The sequence below is a fragment of the Culex pipiens genome, chromosome 2 (genome assembly GCF_016801865.2).
Source record: "Culex pipiens pallens isolate TS chromosome 2, TS_CPP_V2, whole genome shotgun sequence".
Classification (NCBI taxonomy): domain Eukaryota; kingdom Metazoa; phylum Arthropoda; class Insecta; order Diptera; family Culicidae; genus Culex; species Culex pipiens.
The window spans coordinates 27,785,810-27,807,866 of record NC_068938.1 but is presented as its reverse complement, the minus strand read 5'-3'; the positions used below and the strand labels follow the sequence as shown (position 1 = coordinate 27,807,866).

Here is a 22,057-nt window from a genome sequence, read left to right as displayed (position 1 = left end):
ATAAAAACAACCTTCGAACCAATGAAAATGTCAGCCGTTAGCCAGTTGTAAATAAAAACATGTTTTGAACAATGGATTTTTCCGAAAAAATGCCCTAATTTGAAGAAATGATATCTCCCAAAATACATTACCAAACATCAAAAACTTATATATCGTTGGAAAGGTAATCGCGAGGGCTTTCTATCGCACTTTGATAAACATTTGAAAAATTATTTTTTCAAGGTAATTTTAAGGGTTTTTAGGAAACTTACTCTTAAGTTTGAATTTTGACCGTGTTCGCAACCACTTTTCATTACGCAGCCATTTTCATTCGAAAGATTGGACGATTTTGCATAAAATCAACTTGAGAAAAGTAGTGTAATGAAATAGTTTTCGTATAGTTATTAGCGGATGAAAGAAATTGGTAAAATTTCACTTAAAAATAACCAAAGCTCAGACTTCAGAAATGAGGCTTATTTACAGGCAAAACAAAGCAGGATTGTATTTGAGCCGAATATATAGTCATCTGAGGCTAATCTGGACATATAGGATGAATAGGGACAGCTATTTCAACTATGCTTTCACTCATAAGATCATATTTTTAATTTGTTTATGTAAAAGCATACATAAACAAACAAGTTTCTAAATTTGAAGCTTTTAAGAACTCTGAAAACTAATGTCCTTACTTAGACTGTAGTCTCGATTCACCACATTTCACTGAAGTAATATTTTATTTTATTTTATATTTTACTACTTTTCTCAAGTTGATTTTATGCAAAATCGTCCAATCTTTCGAATGAAAATGGCTGCGTAATGATAAGTGGTTGCGAACACGGTCAAAATTCAAAATTAAGAGTAAGTTTCCCAAAAACCCCTAAAATTAACCTTGAAAAATATGTTTTCAAATGTTTATCAAAGTGCGATAGAAAGCCCTCGCGATTACCTTTCCAACGATATATAAGTTTTTGATGTTTGGTAATGTATTTTGGGAGATATCATTTCTTCAAATTAGGGCATTTTTTCGGAAAAATCCATTGTTCAAAACATGTTTTTATTTACAGGTGGCTAACGGCTGACATTTTCATTGGTTCGAAGGTTGTTTTTATGGTTTTTTGGTGCGTTGAATCGAATGAGAACATTGCCGTCACGATTTGAGAACATGTGTATCTAGTGGGACGGTTTCAGCGAGAATTGCTCAAATCAAATTAGAAAAGATACATGCTTCGTACAACAAAAAAAAAGCTCAATATTAACCTTCAAAGACGGAAATATGGGGTACTGAGGGTTGAAATAAGTCCAAACAAAATCATTTAATTTATTTTTTCCCAGGTTTAATTCCAAATTTGGTAAAATTACTTTTTTGGCTCTGTGTTTTCCACTATTTAAATAATATATTTTGCAAGTCTTTTGACGGAAACATGCTCACTCGATTTTAGTCCAAAAAGCCTTTGAGATACGCCAAACCTCAACAACCCAACCCAACTCTGGCTTCGATCTTTAATTTTGCAAAAAAAAAATTATTGCAAGCAATTTCGGATCTTAAAAAAGCATTGGAACTATTAAAATTTTAGGAATTTTCAGGGTTGGAAGTTTGACTTGTTTTTGTGACTTTGTTTTTTAAAAGGTCATTTTTTACTAACATTTCCCAAATTATATGTAAAAATAAGAATGAAGAAATTTTAGTTATGTCTCAAAATATGCTCCTACGCATTTTTCTACAATCCAAATATCATTCAGTAACATGTAAAATTCTGAAAATGCGAAAACAAGCAGAAAAAATTAAAAAGTGAATGTAAAACTATAAAAAAAACTAAAAACTTAAACTTGAAGGCCTAAAGGTGGAGGTGGTATAATAAGCCAAATATCAAACCAAATATAATCTAAATACGATAAATGCAAATAAAAACACTACAAATGAAGCAAGAAAAACATTAAACAAGAGAAGTAAAGTATTTATTAAAACAAAATGTGTTCAAAATGAAAAATTTAAATTTTAGAAAAATAAATTTGGTCATTAAGGGTTAATTGACATCGAAATGCATATATGTCAACATTAGGTGTTCGATGGAATTGCCTACTGTTCTTGTTCACACGTATCAAATTTTCAGAAAATCTCAACTGTCATTCTCATTCCCTACATACATGTTACGTAATATTTGAACGATCCATAATCGAAAAGGCACTGCCTTGTACAAAAAGTTTTCCCGCCCCCGGGTGGACTCGAACCACCAACCTTTCGGTTAACAGCCGAACGCGCTAACCGATTGCGCCACGAAGGCAGATGATACTGTGGGACGTAATCAGCAATAACTATGGTGTAAACTCCAATGCTTGATAAATTTAATAATAATTTTATATGAAATTTTTATTATTTTTTCGGAATGTTGTAAATTTTGGTGTTAAATAAACGAGTTTATTTATGTTTTAGAGTATTGATATTTGGTTGTGAAAATCATATTGCATCATAATTTGTAAATTCCACGATAAATTTGCTAAGATAAAAAGTCACCTGATGTTAATTAATCAATTACAGATCGCTTCAACAAAAAAAAAGTTTTGGAGTTAGCAGAGCGTAGTTTCGATCTACGGACCTCTGGGTTATGGGCCCAGCACGCTTCCACTGCGCCACTCTGCTCTCGGTATTTTTAGTTTTCTCACAGCCAATCTGCTTCTCGGCGACCAAAACCAGCCAAAGATTCGAAAATCCTTACCTACCCTTCTAACAGGCAAAACCAGCTTCTGCTGATACTACTCCACAAGGGGGTAGAAAAAAAAAACAGAAACACGAGAAGGAAAATAAATAAAAGCAAGTCTTCCCCAGGCCGGCAAGAAACGTGCTCAGGAAAGCAAAAAAAGAAGGAAGCTTGTATATTTCGTCAGGCAAAAATGTGTGCGTCGCGTCTGAATGACGCAATTTTACTCGGTGATAACTGTATGTGTTAGCGGGCATGCTCATTAATCGTCATTCATTCAGAGGGAGCTGACCACGCGTGAATCACTGTGTGGAGGTGACAAAATGTGATGAACAAAATCTTAATGATATTCATAATTCACGGCACACACAAAATTGATTGTGATTTTATGCCTTTTTTAAATGACTCATCTGTGCAGCCAAACTTCAGTACCGTTTCCCGCATTTTTGCACGAATTGCCATTAAATGATGTTAATCAAAGATCCAAAAAAGCCGTTTCGAAAAACCACTTCAAGTCCATTGTACCAAGCGGTAACCTCACTCAAAAAGTCCATAAAAATTCCCGTACCAAAAAAAGACGAGTGTTTTCAAAAATTCTGATGGCGCTCTCCAGTCTACCTCCTCTTCAAGGTAAAGCCCGCCCGAGAGTGTGCCCAAACTCGAAACTTTTTACGACTTTTTAATGTGTACCATCAGCATCAGGAACAAATCAGCTTTTAAACATTTTCGAGCAAAAAAAAAACTGCATCGACCCACTCAACTTTGGACGGCTCGGAAGGTGTCATTGTCAACGTTCTTGAACCACCAGCCCTTCGGTTGGAAGACTGCACTTTTTATTGTGGCTCACGTGCGTTCTCAAGAGTTAGAGGTTCCTTAAAGAGGTCGTAAAAATCAGAACGCCCATTGAGCGGAGCCCTTTTATTTCTTGAAGAACTTTTGAAGACTCAGAACAACGAGGCAGGAAGTTTTATGTGGATCGCTTTTAATGGCGTTTATTACGATCGCCCGGGTGTCTTCGAAGGGGGTTTCTACAGCGATGTTTTGACTTTGACCAGACGCACCAGTGCGTAGATGGACAGTTAAATGTGTAACCTAATGAAGGGTATTTAGGCGGGATGATTTTTACGACCCCGGCGCGCTGAATACGGTAGACTTCGTGGAGTAGATATGAGTGTGCGGGGTTTGGCACGATGATTCTGTGTGGCCTTCAACGGTACAATGAACGTGCGCCAGATTGACTTTTTGGAAAACGAACAATACAAGCTGTGATTTACACAGGATGTAAAAAAAGATACCGCCCAACGTGGGGCTCGAACCCACGACCCTGAGATTAAGAGTCTCATGCTCTACCGACTGAGCTAGCCGGGCTGATGATCAACGAGCCAATCTAGAACTACTTATATTAATTTTTGTATTACATTAAAAAAATATATTTCAAGGAATTAATTTGAAAAAAAAACTTTTTTTCAAAACAATTGAAACAAATGAAAACTAAAAGAACTATTGGAGATGCGGGGCATCGATCCCCGTACCTCTCACATGCTAAGCGAGCGCTCTACCATCTGAGCTACATCCCCCTTGTGATCGATAAAGCAGACCTTGCCGATCCCACTCCACAACTGCGGTCGGTATGATAAACGATAAAAGTATGCGCGCCCAACGTGGGGCTCGAACCCACGACCCTGAGATTAAGAGTCTCATGCTCTACCGACTGAGCTAGCCGGGCAGATGAGATTTTGTTGGTTTAATGAACTAGTGTGCATTTTCAATGTATTTATTAAGTTGTCTCGAATAACCAACTTTTAGTTTCTTAACTGATTTTGAGCTTTTCGAATTCAATTAATAAAAGTAAAAAAATATTTTTTTTTATTCTATAAACGACAAACTACACTTCTCTTGAATATTTTGTACGTCAAGGTTGTTTTTAAATGAGCAGTCTAATACTGCCCATAATTGAAAATTCGGCTATTATGCCAAATCAAGTATTCCGAGAAAAACACGTTTTAGTGTTTGACACAAAATCTCCGCCAAGGTAATTCCCCATAAGAGTGGCATATTAGCCGTTTGGTTTTTCGCATCGGCAGCCAAGTCTAGACACTATTTCAGTAAAATTCAAGTTCCAGAAGATGCGTTGGAACGTCCTCTACCACCTGGTGCTAATATCTCGTTTTTGCCAAAAGTGGATATTAGCCGTTTTTTCAATGGTGGGCAGAATAAACTTAATAAAGTGATGCCACAGTAATTATATGTTTCGCAACTTTCTACACAGTAAAAAAATGTGTAAAATTGGAAGGTGTAATTTTCTTTTATGATGTAATTTTTCCTCAACTTATACTTTCTATCACAAAAGATGTACTTTTATCTCAAAAGATGTACCCCTTTCATAGACGTATTATAACCATGACTTTTTTTTACTGTGTACAATAGACTTTTTCCATATATTTTTTCTTCATAAATCTCTCTGTAAGAGACGATACACACATTTTTACACGCGAATTTCAATCATTTTTACTGTCCAGTATTTTTTTCCATGAATTTTGTTTTATCCACACCACTCACTTTCATGATTTACATATCTTCAATCAATGACACAAAAACTATTCTCGCCCCCGGGTGGACTCGAACCACCAACCTTTCGGTTAACAGCCGAACGCGCTAACCGATTGCGCCACGAAGGCTCTTGATAAAGTGGTTGATTTCACTCTACCATATCATTCTCAAATTTCACAAATTGTAATCAAAATATAAAAAAAAAGTTTTTCAGACTAAGTTCGAAGAAAATCAATGTTATCTCTAATTAATCTTGATCTCAAAACAGTTAAACAAATGCATTGTTCTATTTATACCTCTCCAGCGTAATTTCTACGTGGGATCCAATCCTGCAACCTGCAATCCTCCGGGCACTCTAGAATAATCACTGCATTACGAGAATTAATGAGTGAATCCCCAAACACCCTCACTTCAACCCTCCCTTCAAGAGACCGGACACAATTACAGAACTCTGAGGATGCACCTCTTTCCCACGGACGGAACGCCGTCGTCCGGACACTGCCTGGAAGGACAATACCTACCTCCTCCTGGATGCTCCGGTAATGAGTGCACGTAAGCTATTCCTATAAATAAACCAAGCGACGATTCTCCCTCTACCTTCGTTGGTGGACTTCATGGACTGTGTGCGCTTTTCAAGGCGCTCGAGGCATCTTGCAAGAATGGAACACGGGTCGTATGAACGAGATTGGTTAACTTTCAACTTTGACCTATTTCACTGGCACGACCGTGCTGTAATCTGTGGAGTTGGGCACGGAGAAAAATTGGAAGGTGAAGTCGAGAACTTCGGTTGATGATTGAAATTATGACACTTAAGAAACGCATTTTTGATTTAAATTTAACAGTTTTTCAAGAAATTCAATGTTCTCTGAGACTAAGAAACAATAATCATACAGACACCATTTCTTTCCGTGCATTCCCCAGATGAACCAGAGATACCAGCAGATCTCTCAAAAGTCGTTTTATCGTCGTTACGTGACTCGGATGATTCATGAGTTGGTTCTTCGGTGCACTTACTCGCGTAAAGGTGCTAGTTACACCTTCTCATACTCTCGGCACAATATCGGTTTAGTTTATCCAACGTGAAATTGATGATTTGGATGCTGAGTCAGCCTCGTCGTGAGGGGGTGGCTGACGGGACAACCCGATTAAACGGTTGCAATATTCCAAAGTTATTCGGGGCTGACTTCATCGATGTGGGTACAAACAGTGAATCAGCTGAATTTAGTGAAGCTCGTGAGTCAAATTGAAATTCGATCATCGATTTCCCCTCTCAAATAATGCAAACTTTGATCTACCGAAGAAAATCCGCAATTATTTCACAACAAAAATTGTTATTTTCCTAAAAACCGCAGCTTCCGGATCAATTTTCCGGCTGGTTCTCCGAACCTTGGAAATTTGAATCGTTGACAAATGAGGCACATGTAAATTTGGCGCTTCCCGAATCGCTTGTGACAAATGAAGGTAGCGATTTGCAGAGATATGAGCCATGAAATTGGTCGCATCTTGCCCGGAGATTCGGCGCGCAGAAATAGATCGCAAGAAAGGGAAGAAAGTCCTTTCTCTCGTTGCTGGTGGGGAGGAACAATACAAACCAATGTCGTCAAGGCCGGCCCAATTTCCCGGCCTTGTCCTTGTCGGACCCCGGGCCGGGAATATTATTTATAGTGCAATAAATTATAAATAAACAATAATAAGTACAACTTGAACAAGAGCGCGCCGACGTCCCGGTCTTGCGGTCCTGCTCCCAGTAAATAAATTACGGCAAATTTTTCGACACACCGGAAGATCGCTGGTCTGTATTTATCGGCCCTTGCACGATAACTGCGACTAATTGGAGGGTTTGGCCGAACCAGCGCCATAATATGGGTTGATATCTTGTTTTTTAAGACGACGGAGGACTTTCCACAAAAACACGGGGTTGAACCCGTAAAACAATCGAACAAAGAGGTTCAAGAATTGCTTCTTGGGCGAAAACAAAACCCTGCACAGCAGTGTCCGCAGTCTAATTACGGGTTTCAGCGCAGCACATTGTGAGGGTTAGGATTTATTGAATCTTCACAAAGCGTACTTTTACTTTCGTTCAATGAGCTAAGGAAAACCGCACGCAAAATCATAAATATTATGAACCACTCAATACTGGTTCAATGGAACAATGGGCGTCGTTAATCGCAACTCATATATGAGAGAAAAGAAAAAGTGTTCCTCGTCAAAACGAGCTTCCGCCAAGTACCGACGAGGTAATGCAACCCTGTAATTATTGCGTCTTACGCAGCATCAGTGAAAATGCGGTATCGAGGGTAAGGTTATTAATGACGTAATAACGAAGATTAAGTTTTACAAAGAATGGGCTTTGACTTTAACAAAATATTTTTTTTAATATATTTAGTAAATTTATAATGTAGAAAACTGTAACTATTTTACTAAAATTCTTATTTTCACTTACTTACTTTCATTTCACTGAGTAGAAGGTAGAGCGTTCAATTTCCCGGGGTTTCAAAATTCCCGGGAAACGGGAAATTTTCAACAAATTTTCTGGGAAATTTGAAATTTAACGAAAAATTATTCTGATCCTGGTTATGATAAATATCTTGCAACAGAATTGTATAGAACAGCAATTTCAATGGTCAAAATGAGTGTGAGGATCAATTAATGGCTTGAATGCTTGTAAAAAAAATCATGCAACTTTGAGAAAATGTTATAAATTTTCTAATTTTTTTAGCTGTCTTTCAAATCGTGTCAAATAAAAAAAAATGTTAGTGGATTTTTGGTTGAGAAGTTTTTTTTCAATCAAAGTGCTTGGACAGTGAAAATTTATGCTCCACAACAATAAAATTGCTTTTAAGTTTGTCTTAGTGACCATAACGTTGAAATGAAAAAAAATATCATGCACAAATAATGTTTTTCATGGCAAATCAGTATTTTAAACTTGTGAATTAATAGATAATCGTCGAATTTGAGTTTAAAATCTTATTTCTAGCGTTATTCAACTTGAAACACTATTCCATGAAATCACAACTCAAAGTTTTAAAATATTTGAAGTGGGTTTTAAAAAAATGGTTGCATTCTTTGGGTGAATGCCTTAATATTTTAATTAATTAGATAAAAATAAATTTCATAGTGTAAAAGTGGTTGTAATTAAACGATATTTTTTCATATTTAAAATTTAAAACTCCAAACAGTTATCGAATACACAAAGAATTAAACAAATTCTTCTCGAACAACCTTTTTTTATTTAATTATATCAATTCAATTTTTCATCCGATTTGGTCAATGGAAACATAAATAATGAATATCTTATGTTCAAGTGTTATAACAAAAAAAAAATAGTTTAAATAGGTTGTCGAAAATAAAATAGGTAATATAATGAATATTTTTTGTTGTCCAACATATAAGCAAACAATATTCTTAGTTGTGAATGCTTCAGAAATAAATACTATCTGAATTAAACCTTGACATGAAATTTACAGACAAGCTGATTAGTTCAATATGAACAATAGATTGAAATGAATAAAATCAAATAAAATTTTCTTATTATTGCTTTTTGTATGATTACCAAAACATTAGTGCCAAAAAGATAGGAAAATGTAGGGAAATCTCGGGAATCCCCGGGAAATTTTCACCCGGGACGGGAAATTGGACGCTCTAGTAGAAGGATACAATTATGCTTTAAAAACTAACTTTTCATAAAACGTCGTAGACATACCTTCACGATATAGATTAAGAATCGAAAACTAAACAAAGGTCTGTTTGTAGATTTGTGTGTACAAGAATTTTAAAAAAATCTCAAATAATTACTTTAAACTAATATTGTTCAATAGCTTTGAATTTGGAAATGTTTTGGCCATCAAAAAAAAAAAGATGTTGGGTTAGCAGAGCGTAGTTTCGATCTACGGACCTCTGGGTTATGGGCCCAGCACGCTTCCACTGCGCCACTCTGCTTCCATGGAAGGTAAAGCTGTTAGTAACGCTCGGGAGATTTTTCTACAATGGATACAAAGATATTAAGTGAAACCTACACCCAAAATTCCGAGTCGAGAGAATCGTTCCTTCAAAACTTATTAAGGGCTCAGCGCCAAAATCGAGAGAATAATACAACCAACACACACCACCATAACAAATGAGTTCATTCGTTAATTGAAACAATAAATCTCCAACAAGTGTCATACATCGACATCTGACCACTCCTTAGATTATAGTTGTGTGATGATTTTTTTTTACAGAAATTACAAACATAACACATTTGTTAACATCCTCAAAAGAAGAAAAAAAACCTTAAAACACATAACATACGCCTTGACCCAAACCTCGCTACTTTAAATGTCTCTAATCCTCACATAATCTGTAAATTAGCACGTGTATTGACATAATCGCCCGCTCGCTCCCAAAACCCAAACTCGCGCGCAGACCTAACTGCCGCATTGACACCTGCTGTTGATCAGTCGGACGTAACCGTGTTCAATCCAGCGTGTTTCACGTTCATTAGCCGCCACACCATCATCACCCGACTCCAATCAACAGAAGCTGTGCCCCGCCGCTGAAACCGCATGGTTTCCTCCTATGTACAAACTGAAAAATTAAGGCGCCACTTACGGACCTCGTGAACCAGTAAACGACATGAGGAAGTATATGTAGTGTATGGTGTAGCTCTACCGACACACTGAACTCGCTGCTGATGAGAAGCTGGTGGAAGGCACATATCTTCATTATACATTATACGGCTCACGAGATTCACTGCTGATGCTCATTGATCATCATAATTACTACCATGGGCGCGCTTCTTCCAACTCAGGTCTCGTGATTGCAAACTGCTCTGCGAGCAGTACTTGAGTGTACTACAACTACTATGTGTATGATGCTGTAACAACAACTACGAGCAAAGTATTACGGCACAGGAGAGTGCTCGCAGCCTCTCGAGCGCCATAAAGCCGGCGCGTTGTACTAATGGTTGGGTTGTACGAGCCGGCAAGCTATACAAACTCTTCTTGAGATCGAAAGCGTCAAACAGTCGACAGTGTTTTGCACTCACACCCCCCTCACCGCGGCTGTGTCGGTGGATGTTGGCGGAATGGCAGCAAGAGAAAGGGCATTTATGAGTCGAGACTTGCAAAATGAATAAGATGAATGGGCGCTGATAACGATGTGAATGGGGAGCATTAGGGCAGGGGCAGGGTTGAAGTTGAGTATTTGAAGAAAGAATTATTTTTTCAATAGAGTTGAAATGTAAACACAAGCTGATAAGTGATCATTGAATAATGAATAATGGAATTTAAAAAAAATTGGAGAACCTACACTTTCAACCTAATACGTATTTTTCATTAATTATTTCTAATTTCATCATTTTTTTAGTAAATAATCTCTGCTTTGGGTCAAGATAGAAGTAAATTGAAAAAATGTCTTACTCTCTGAAAGAAATTTCAACCACATTTGATCTTTGAAAACTATTTGGAATATAAACTCAAATTGTTTAAATAACATCATGAGTTTTGGTGATTTTACTTGTTTCATGTGACTTAGATGATATTTTTAATTTTTTTTTTTTTCAAGTAACAACTTTGGTGCATTTGTTTTTACTAAAATCCTTTATATTTAAGGTCAAAGTAAGCACCATAAACCGGGGTGACATTGAAACGGATTCAATTTATTTTTGGAATCAATAGTGTTCAAACAAATAGTTGCGTTGAAAATTCTTATTTTGAATTCCGGAGTGACTAAGGTTTCTATAAGCTTTTAACAAAATACATAGCAAATTTTAGGTAAAAATGGTGAAAAGTCAAAATTTTGCCTACAATTCGTTAACACTAGTTTTGTTTATAAAATTAATCGATATCAATTAAACTGAGTTCGAAGCACGAATCAAAAGTTTTCTCATTTTATATGAAATTTGTTCTACTTAATATGGTTATAAATTTGGAGATTGCTTTAAATTATAGCTTGAATGACACATAATAATTATAATTTTCAAAATTATTTTACCTTCTCTTAGTGGAAAATTGTCCGAACAATCCAAAAGTACATTCCTTTTTCCGATTGAAACCATTTTCATTGAGATAACTATGATACTTTGAGAATAATCATTTTCTTATTATAGTTTAATAACTTTTTAAACTTTTAAAAATTTTATGAAAACTGCTTCTTTGCGCATTTTGCGCAAAAATCTCAAACCCATCAAAATCACCTCGGTTTAGGGTATGCAGTATTTTTTCTTATGTCCCAAATCAGGTATAATCGCACTTTATCAGAATTATTTTAGTTTTGCTGGAATTGTATAGCAAAAAATATTTAAAAAATAGCAAATTAAAAAGTGACTGAAATAATATGTAAAACAACGAACAGACAAAAAAACTAAGTGCAAACCAAAATATAGAAAAAAAAGCAGAAAACAAGAAAAGTAAAATTTTTGTGCTAACGTGCTAATAAAATATATGAATTTAATTCGGAATTGATTATGCTAAAAAGTATATCTTTAGAAACAAGATTATCATTTGAATTTTAAACATATTTTCCTTTTTTACAAATTTATGGGCCATTTATGCGAATTTATTTTGATATATATCGATTGATTTATTTAGACTTTCTGTTTTGCTAAGAATTTCAGTTTTATTCTTATTCAGTTTATTATTTACAGTTTTTTACAAATAATTTGAATGAGTTTTAAATCAGATTAGGTTGTCCTACACATAAGGCTACATACTAAATTTTCGCAAAAAAAAATCTAGATTTCCCGGACAGACGGTAATAACAAAATTAATAATATTTCAATAACAAATCCTGTTAAAATAACAAAAAGTGTTATTATTTTATCCTGAAGTTCAACTTCAAGAAGAAAAAATAATAACAGTTTCTGATAAAATAACAAAATTTGGTATTGAAGTGATATTATATTGAAAATGTTTAATAACACGCTAATAAGAGGAAATGTTATACATTTCAAAAACTCTCCTAATAACAAAATTTGTTATTCGTTCGGTACATTGAATAAGAAATAAAATTACCATAAATTGCACAAATGGAAAAGTTTCTAAGTGTCCATAACACAATCTGTTATTATTTTTTCTTTTGTTAAATATGTTTAGATCTTTGGGATAATTTTGTCTAATTTCGTCGGGGTCATTATTTTGGCCATGAAATGGGGTCCTTGAGCTAAAATTATTCTAAAAAGCTGAAATTTTGGAAGTTGATTTTTTAAATTATTTGATATACCCCCTAAGGGACTTTGCTAAAATTGGCTAGAACTATGGGATAATTTTGACCAATTTCGTCGGGATCATTATTTTGGCCATAAAATGTGGTCCTTAAGCTAAAATTATTCAGAAATGTTGAAATTTCTAAAGTTGATTTTTTTAATTATTTGATACACCCCCTAAAGGACTTTTTTTAAAATGGTTAGAACTATGGGACAATTTCATCGGGGTCATTTATTTCACCATGAAATGGGGTTTCAAGCTAAAATTAATCCGATAAAATTAACTTTTGAGAGTTCATTTTTTTAATTTTGTTATATTCCCTAACGGAATTGATTTATTCATTGAGAATTTTTGAAGTGTGAATAACAAAATCTGTTATTATTTTCACAGAGCCAGGAAGTCGGAGCTGACGTTGAAGTTCGAGCTGGAGTGAGACCTCGGAGACGGTATCGGATTCAGCTAGTTTTCAGCAACTTTTACTTGGAGTCGAAATCTGTGAAGTCGGGTATTTTTGGAGAGCTGAAGTCATCGTTGACGTCATATCCTGCATCCAGAGTCGGAGTTGTCTTCAAAGTATGGATTCAAAGTCGCTTGGAGGTACCCGACTCTGCAGCCCTGACTAGTACAGAAGAGTTATGGCAACTGCAGGTTTATTTGCAAACTACAAATAAACCAAAACAATAACTTTTTTTTGTTATGGAGACATACCACTTCAATAACATTTTTTGTTATTATGCTGCTCCACCTCTCCGCACAAAATAACAAATCTTGTTATTCCTTCATGATTCCTTCTGTGTTATTGGTTCCCGGGCGGAAAGTGAGTTGGTGGCGATAACTTGGAACTATCTTGGCTTGTTTATTTGCATCTTGTTGTAAACTCCTCGAGTTATGACGACTTTTGAAACCGACTGCGTATCATGGAAAGTATATTCCATGATCATACTGCATTATCTACAGTTGATATTGAGCTGTTAGTGGTAGTTTTTTTAGACTTAGCAAAAATTTCGAAAATTAAATTTTTTTCAAAAATTTTACCCGAACATCATGAAATGATTATTTTGACTTTGTTTCAAATTTATGCTGGACGTAGCAAAATTTGCAGTCACTGACCGAATTTTCAATTTCCGATACTTAGAATAATTTTCATCAGCTGATATTTTAAAGTTTGATTTTATTTATGCTGGACTTTGAAATTTTTGCGTATATTTTTAATTTTTTACTTTTTACAGAAAAAGCATTTTTTTGGGACTTAGAAAATTTTCGGGAGTTTGGAAACATGATAAATTATTTTGATGTTTATTTTTGCTTTGAACCAAAATTTCGGAAAAATCGTCGAAATTACAGGAAATTTTCGTTCGATTTTTACAAAAACATCAGTTTGTTCCTATAATAATGTCCCTAACAAAACGACTTCATTGAAATTTTGAAATTCGAAAGTTGGTTTTTAATAATTATTGATATACCCCCTACAAAAATCTTTCCGGCACTTAGAAAATTTACGGGATCCGTATCACGACAAGATTTTCGGTAGAATTTATTTGATTTTTTGGACTTAGCAAAATTTTGGCTTTTGGCCAGTAAAATTTCGGAAAAAATGGTCGAAATTACAGGAAATTTTCGTCCGATTTTTACAAAAACATCAGTTTGTTCCTAAAATAATTTCCCTAACAAAACTTCTTCATTGAAATTTTGAAATTCGAAAGTTGGTTTTTAATAATTATTGATATACCCCCTACAAAAATCGTTCCGGCACTTAGAAAATTTACGGGATCAGTATCACGATAAGATTTTTGGTAGAATTTTTTAGATTTTCAGGACTTTGCGAAATTTTTGCTCTCAGCCAGTTGAATATTTTTCAACATTTTGAAAAATTATTTTGATAAGAAACATTACCAGGCTTTTTGGAATTTTACTGTGGATTTTTGGACTTATGCAATTTTAGGAATATTTTCATAAACTGTTATTTTTAATTTAAAAAAATGGAATATAGAGACTTTGGATTTTTCGTGATTTGGAAAATTATTATGACATTTTGGCAATTCAACGCTTTCTCCAAAATTTTTAAATGAGTTTTTAAAGTAAAATAATTTTTCAACTTTGAAAAATCTTGTTTTGATGTTAGTGCGTATATTCCTGCAATATTACTCATATTTGTGAAGAGGAAGAAGGGGGGAGGGGGGGGGGGGTCTGAATTGTGGCGGGGTGCATTAAAAACCAATAAAATTATTTTTGGGATCAAAATCTACTTTATGAACTTGATATGATTTTTGGAAGATTTCAGTTGTTTGCTACTATAAACTCAACTTGATGTGGCATTGTTGGTCAAATAAACTCAACAAGATTTTTCGCAGATACGCCTCGAACAATTTATGATCGTGGCCATGTTCGGTTATCTCTTAACCATACCCTGGGGTGATCTTGACTTGTTCGTGTTTTTACGAACATAGGTAGATTTTTCCAAGATGCAACTTTCTGCCCGGGTTTGTTATTGCAATAACAACATAATAACAGTTTAAGTTATTCTTCGAACAAATCTTTGTTATTGATTTTTGTTATTTTAACAACTAATCCGATCATCCCAATAACATACATCGATCTTCTCACAATATCAAAAACTAACCTTCCCAAGTTATTTCCGTCTGCTCGGGAATTCCTCCGGTTTTGTTGACCAAACTACTACATATTTTGAACACATGATTTTGAACTAAACCGCATAATTTTCTTAAAATTGATGAAATGCATATGAAAGATTTATGCAATCATGGGCAGTACAGTCTAAATTAACGAACGAGCTGGTTAAAAAGATATTTTGGGATAGCAGAGCGTAGTTTCGATCTACGGACCTCTGGGTTATGGGCCCAGCACGCTTCCACTGCGCCACTCTGCTTCCATGTAACAGAGTGAGTAAGCTTAGTTTCAAAAAATGTCCTGTATTTTCCAGTTTTTTAATATTTGGGTAATTCTCCGCCAACTCACACAGCAGTTGCCCCGACCCCTCTTCGATTTGCGTGAAACTTTGTCCTAAGGGGTAACTTTTGTCCCTGATCACGAATCCGAGGTCCGTTTTTTGATATCTCGTGACGGAGGGGCGGTACGACCCCTTCCATTTTTGAACATGCGAAAAAAGAGGTGTTTTTCAATAATTTGCAGCCTGAAACGGTGATGAGATAGAAATTTGGTGTCAAAGGGACTTTTATGTAAAATTAGACGCCCGATTTGATGGCGTACTCAGAATTCCGAAAAAACGTATTTTTCATCGAAAAAAACACTAAAAAAGTTTTAAAAATTCTCCCATTTTCCGTTACTCGACTGTAAAAAATTTTGGAACATGTCATTTTATGGGAAATTTAATGTACTTTTCGAATCTACATTGTCCCAGAAGGGTCATTTTTTCATTTAGAACAAAATTTTTCATTTTAAAATTTCGTGTTTTTTCTAACTTTGCAGGGTTATTTTTTAGAGTGTAACAATGTTCTACAAAGTTGTAGAGCAGACAATTACAAAAATTTTAATATATATACATAAGGGTTTTGCTTATAAACATCACAAGTTATCACGATTTTACGAAAAAAAGTTTTAAAAAAGTTGGTCGTCATCGATCATGGCCGTTCATGGTCACCCGCGACAGACACGGACGACGAAACAAAGAGAAACGCAAAAAGTAACTTTTTCAAAACTTTTTTTCGTAAAATCGCGATAACTTGTGATGTTTATAAGCAAACCCCTTATGTATATATATTAAAATTTTTGTAATTGTCTGCTCTACAACTTTGTAGAACATTGTTACACTCTAAAAAATAACCCTGCAAAGTTAGAAAAAACACGAAATTTTAAAATGAAAAATTTTGTTCTAAATGAAAAAATGACCCTTCTGGGACAATGTAGATTCGAAAAGTACATTAAATTTCCCATAAAATGACATGTTCCAAAATTTTTTACAGTCGAGTAACGGAAAATGGGAGAATTTTTAAAACTTTTTTAGTGTTTTTTTCGATGAAAAATACGTTTTTTCGGAATTCTGAGTACGCCATCAAATCGGGCGTCTAATTTTACATAAAAGTCCCTTTGACACCAAATTTCTATCTCATCACCGTTTCAGGCTGCAAATTATTGAAAAACACCTCTTTTTTCGCATGTTCAAAAATGGAAGGGGTCGTACCGCCCCTCCGTCCCGAGATATCAAAAAACGGACCTCGGATTCGTGATCAGGGACAAAAGTTACCCCTTAGGACAAAGTTTCACGCAAATCGAAGAGGGGTCGGGGCAACTTTTCCCGATTTCGTGTGAGTTGGTAGAGAATTACCCATTTACTTTTCAAATTGATTGTTTATTTTAAATTAAACAAAAAAATGCATGAACTTATTTTCTTATGAACTGCTTACAGTTACAAAAATGTCAACTTTAAATTTATAAGAAACATATGATGATTTTTCTAGGTTTTTCCAAACTTCAAATTGAGTTTTTTTTTTGGTTCCGAAACAGTTGCAAAGTTTTGAGAAAATCTATGAAAATCAATAGGCATTTGTTTACTTCGGGTTTGTTTTGCATTTCCAGCTTTGCTCTTAATTCAAGATCAAACAATTGCTTTGCTGATTTTAGAGAATTAAGCAAAGTTCATCCCTGCTCATCTCGCCAGCTCCACGGAAATCGCACACGCGTTTGTAGTGCCTAAATCGAGGCACGTAACTTTCTGCGTTTTTATTGTTCTCCCCGGCGCGGTTGGTTGGTAGATAATTAAGCCAAAGTGTGCTCGTTAGCTTCCACCACCCCCAAAAACTTCTATTGTTTCCCACATTGGCGCTAATCTTAATTTATTCTGCGTGTGCGAGTGTGGGCGGCCATTTCTCCGTTCGCAAGTTTTCCCTCCAAAGTGGTGCCGGTACTTCTGGTTTTGGAAGTCTGCCGACTTTTGGCTTTATAGCAGCATTGTCGATGGCACGATTAGCCTTGTTCAGAGCCCCTTAAAAGCACTGGGAGAGTGAGTTTCCTTTCGAATTGTTTCGCACTTTTTGGGGGCTGGTGAGATTAATTTCTACAACACATGCCGCTTCCTCGTTTTGCGTGTAGACTCCAATTTCTCTTGTTTCAACGCGGGACACGCAAACCTATGGCCCCCTTTGAACCCAGGAAGTGGGTACGTGAAGCCCCAAAAATGGTTTGTACCAGAAGATAACGAGGCAGCGATAAGATACACTCAACTCAAGCTCAGCGTCAAAACACTTGTTCTTCGCAGGAAAGCGACTTTGACCTGCTGTCCAAGGGAGTGACGCAACCGTGGGATGGTCGTTACCAGCCAGCCCTCCACAAGAAACTGTCAATTAGTTACGGTACCTGCGTTGGTGGGGAGAGTCTAGCTACCGGTCGTCGTCATTAACTGGCGAGGGTCTTTTACTTTCAAAATCACCTGTACGCACGGAAGGGCTTGTCGGCGAAGGTGACTTATTGTTTTGGCGTGTAATACAAATCGTGGTGCCAGTTGAGATGCTTCAAGACACCCAGGTTGGTGGATTTTTGAACGAAAAATCGCTGATGCATATCGGTCAATGGAAAGTCGTCAACCGAAACGGTTTAATTTTAGTGATTAAATCTCGAAGTCTTTTTGAAAGAAGTATCTTTAAAATTTCTGTTCTCCACCAAAAATGATTAGCTGATCATTTCAGATTTTTTTAGAGTAAAATAATTTGAAAATTTAAAAACGCAACGGAAAAATTGTGCAATCAGGGCTTCGACCATTTTTAATGTTACAGCCATATATTTCAACCCTGAAAATTCCAATAAAATAACATTAATTAAATATTGCATAGATATTATTATCAATGTAACAATTAATATTAAAATAAAATTTAAATAAAAAATACCAGGAGTCGGGAGACAAAAGAAAACTTATCAAAACATAAATCTTATTTAAAAAAAAACTTTAAATAAAACATTAAAATTTGATTCAGGCAATGAAGAACACGGAAAATGACAATTCTGGGAAATGGATATGAAGTTTAGTTTTTGGAACTCTTGGAGAAGTGAGATATGCAATTCGAAGCACAGCCTAAACAAAAAAATCTGGAGATGCGGGGCATCGATCCCCGTACCTCTCACATGCTAAGCGAGCGCTCTACCATCTGAGCTACATCCCCTTAGTGATTGAAGCGGATCTTGTAGATGTTAAGATAGATCAATCTACAGTCGGTAAGACAAACGTAAAAAGATTGCGCGCCCAACGTGGGGCTCGAACCCACGACCCTGAGATTAAGAGTCTCATGCTCTACCGACTGAGCTAGCCGGGCTTACATTAATTTTTGATTTTGTAGTTTTCATTTGACAACTCGGAAGTATAATAGCCTGATTTTTGAAAGTACAATTTGGCTAATATTATTCAATTGATGAAAAATCATAGTGCGTGAAGTAGGTAGGTAGAAAGGTAGGTTAAAAAAAATATTGGGTGATGCATCAATTTAAACTTTGTGGAATAAAATCTAAAGTGTAAACATTAATTTTCATCTGCCTTCGTGGCGCAATCGGTTAGCGCGTTCGGCTGTTAACCGAAAGGTTGGTGGTTCGAGTCCACCCGGGGGCGGTAATCATTTTGTAACAATCATCGAAGAATGCTAATAGGGACGTGGCGTTACATCGTGCTGCCACCTGGTTTTTTGAGGTGCAAGAGTGGAAAAGTGCTGAGTCATCGTCTAAAAATAGACGGCGTCCTATCTCGCCCAGCAAAATTAAGTCGATAAAGTAGTCGATTTCGATGAGAAAAAGTGGAAAACGTGGTCTAAAAATAGCGACGCCATCCCCCTATGTAGTGGCCATTCCATATGAGCAATTCTCTACCAAAACCGGAAATGGATTTTATTTGTATTTTTTGATTTGGCTCAAACTTTGTGGAGGCCTTCCCTATGACCAAATATGCTATTTTGTGTCATTGGTTCACCCATACAAGTCTCCATACAATTTTGGCTGCTGTTCATACAAAAATGGTATGTAAATATTCAAACAGCTGTAACTTTTGAGTGAATTTTCTGATCAATTTGGTGTCTTGGGCAAAGTTGTAGGTATTGTTGAAGAATTTTGAGAAAAAAATAGGCACACGGAAAAAAAAATTTGCAGATTTTTTTATCAACTTTTTTTTCACTAAAACTCAATTTCCCAAAATACGTATTTTTTGATTTTCGAGATTTTTTGATATGTTTTAGGGGACAAAAATCCGCAACTTTTGAGCCAAATATTGAATATTACGCCCATTTAAAATGCTAGTCTTGATTTAAAAATTTTCAAAATATTTTTTTCGAAAAGATCGGAAAATTTCACGAATGTTTCATATATTAACATTGAAAATCGGACCATTAATTGCTGAGATATCGTCATTAGAAAATGGTGGGCTGTTTGGGTGAGACTTAGAAAACTTCAATTTTCGTGTTTCTTTTTCTTTAAGCCGCTGTATCTCAGCAACCAGAGGTCCAATCTTCAATGTCTCTTAGACAATTTTATAGCAAATTTTCTGAACTTTTCAAAAAAAATATTTTTAGAAATGGTCACTCATGGTCACTATTTTTAAAAATTGAAAAACTGCAAATATTTCGCTAAAATCAAACTTTCGGTGGCTATATCTTGAAACGGAGCCCTTAATCTATGGCTCAAAAGTTGCGGATTTTTGTCCCCTAAAACATATCAAAAAATCTCGAAAATCAAAAAATACTTATTTTGGGAAATTGAGTTTTAGTTGAAAAAAAAGTTGATAAAAAAATCTCAAAATTTTTTTTTCCGTGTACCTATTTTTTTCTCAAAATTCTTCAACAATACCTACAACGTTGCCGAAGACACCAAATTGATCAGAAAATTCACTCAAAAGTTACAGCTGTTTGAATATTTACATACCATTTTTGTATGGACAGCTGCCAAAATTGTATGGAGACTTGTATGGGTGAACCAATGACGCAAAATAGCTTATTTGGTCATAGGGAAGGCCCCCACAAAGTTTGAGTCAAATCAAAAAATACAAAAAATAAAAATGGTCGAAATCGGCCGATTTCGTAGAGAGTTGCTCATATGATTAATATGATGGATAAACTTGTCGTATACAGGAGTTTTGGTATCCAATCAAAAATTTAATAATAAGAAAAGTGAATATCAGTTATAAAGTTTATTCCATGAAAATAACCTAGAAATGTTATAGAAGAAAGCAAGAAAAAAAGGGTTACAATGTTATTTTATTTCTCCAGACAACCTTCATCATCCTGCACGTTTAAACTTTTCTTGCAAAGTTCCAGAAAAAAAACGATCCTCTAACCCTGTCGTTGTATCTTGTAAATCCAAAAATTAATTTCACGCATGTTTATTTCCAGTTGTTGAACTTCGATCTAGCCGACCGAGCGAGCCCGACATCGGTTGTTGCGGAATGTTGCGCCCTTTTTTTTCGCCAGGGCCTTTAAATTTTTCTCAGAACGATTCCTTTTGCGGATTTTTTCCTTCTTTATCACACCTCTGAGATCTGGATCGTCGTCGCCGTGCTTCTTGATGGGTCTACTTTCACGGGGTAGTAAATTTGATAAGCGTGTAATTTTATTGAATTTTACGGGTTGACATTTATTGGAATTTATTTACTTGCGCGTGTATTTCTGGGGCGCGACGACATCGTTTGAAGTCTGATCAATTCGGCGTTCGGAAGTGTCGTAAATTGATGTCGAGATGTGCCCGCGAAGATAATCATAAAGTGGTAAGCCCCTTGGAGGGTTTTCGGCTGGCACAAGGTGGACCCAAAGAAACGAGAGCAGCAAAAAAAATGAGTGCAGATTTCCCAATTTGCAGCGGTGCCGTAAAGATGGCTGATTTATCGACTGAATGGTATAATTTTATGTTTGGGAATTTTCCGAGTGTACGCGCGACACCATCACTTTGGGCGCGTTATGAGCGGTGTTGGGTTGGGAGTTTATGGCTGGTACTTTGACCCAGTTTTTGGCGAAGGCCACGTTCAAGTAAAGGGACTGAACTATCGCGAAACTTTTTTTCAAACCGTAAATCTGAAGACGGTGTTAGAAGTTAAAGTCCAATGTTGTTCACCGCCATTAAATCATATTTTTACGAGCGTTCCCTTAATAATCCTCACTTAGCGGAACAAAACTGTGTCACCCCCTTAAGTCAGTTTCTCAATCGTTCTGTGGGTTCACAGCAGACGCCAAAATAAATTAAAATTCATCAAACACCGCTGGCCAGAAAATTGGACTAAGAAAACATTCATCAAGAAATGGTGGCGCGCAACAGTTTCATGTTAAGGCAAAAAAAAACAACAGAAACAAAACAAAAGCGCGCCAAGTGGCATTAATTTCGGACATAATCGACGACCGCGAGTCGTTGCGAACTTTTATGGGTCTTAATCGTCGGTGAGTTGGTTGTCTTACTTTGCCTACTTTTGCTGACCGTGACTTAACCCTGTGGTGGGCGAATTTTTGGGTTTTTTTTACATCAAATATTTTTCTCAAAAATAAAAATATTTTTTTAAGAGTACAAACATGATAACAATTCCCCCTAAAATTTTTAAATAAATGCCTTTAAATTTCATATTAAAAAAAATGCTTTATTCGGCATAGATTGTAACCTTTTTATTCATTAATGTAAACAATAAATGCATTAATTTAGATTTGTTGAAACTCTCCAAAGAAC

The 22,057-nt window shown here is 35.7% G+C and overlaps 1 protein-coding gene and 11 non-coding genes across 13 annotated transcripts in view; 2 read left to right on the top strand and 10 right to left on the bottom strand.

Moving 5' to 3' along the window:
• The window catches only part of LOC120426649 (centaurin-gamma-1A), a 245,349-nt gene that overhangs the window by 179,416 nt on the left and 43,876 nt on the right, over positions 1-22,057 (top strand). The gene's annotated exons all lie outside the window — the stretch shown is intronic.
• On the bottom strand, positions 2,185-2,258 carry Trnan-guu (transfer RNA asparagine (anticodon GUU)). Its single transcript has one exon. It is a non-coding gene; the product is annotated as a tRNA-Asn (tRNA).
• Positions 2,543-2,614, bottom strand: Trnam-cau (transfer RNA methionine (anticodon CAU)). Its single transcript has one exon. It is a non-coding gene; the product is annotated as a tRNA-Met (tRNA).
• On the bottom strand, positions 3,968-4,040 carry Trnak-cuu (transfer RNA lysine (anticodon CUU)). Its single transcript has one exon. It is a non-coding gene; the product is annotated as a tRNA-Lys (tRNA).
• Trnaa-agc (transfer RNA alanine (anticodon AGC)) lies at positions 4,177-4,249 on the bottom strand. Its single transcript has one exon. It is a non-coding gene; the product is annotated as a tRNA-Ala (tRNA).
• On the bottom strand, positions 4,326-4,398 carry Trnak-cuu (transfer RNA lysine (anticodon CUU)). Its single transcript has one exon. It is a non-coding gene; the product is annotated as a tRNA-Lys (tRNA).
• Trnan-guu (transfer RNA asparagine (anticodon GUU)) lies at positions 5,277-5,350 on the bottom strand. Its single transcript has one exon. It is a non-coding gene; the product is annotated as a tRNA-Asn (tRNA).
• Trnam-cau (transfer RNA methionine (anticodon CAU)) lies at positions 9,090-9,161 on the bottom strand. Its single transcript has one exon. It is a non-coding gene; the product is annotated as a tRNA-Met (tRNA).
• On the bottom strand, positions 15,222-15,293 carry Trnam-cau (transfer RNA methionine (anticodon CAU)). The gene has a single exon. It is a non-coding gene; the product is annotated as a tRNA-Met (tRNA).
• Trnaa-agc (transfer RNA alanine (anticodon AGC)) lies at positions 18,465-18,537 on the bottom strand. The gene has a single exon. It is a non-coding gene; the product is annotated as a tRNA-Ala (tRNA).
• On the bottom strand, positions 18,615-18,687 carry Trnak-cuu (transfer RNA lysine (anticodon CUU)). The gene has a single exon. It is a non-coding gene; the product is annotated as a tRNA-Lys (tRNA).
• Trnan-guu (transfer RNA asparagine (anticodon GUU)) lies at positions 18,904-18,977 on the top strand. The gene has a single exon. It is a non-coding gene; the product is annotated as a tRNA-Asn (tRNA).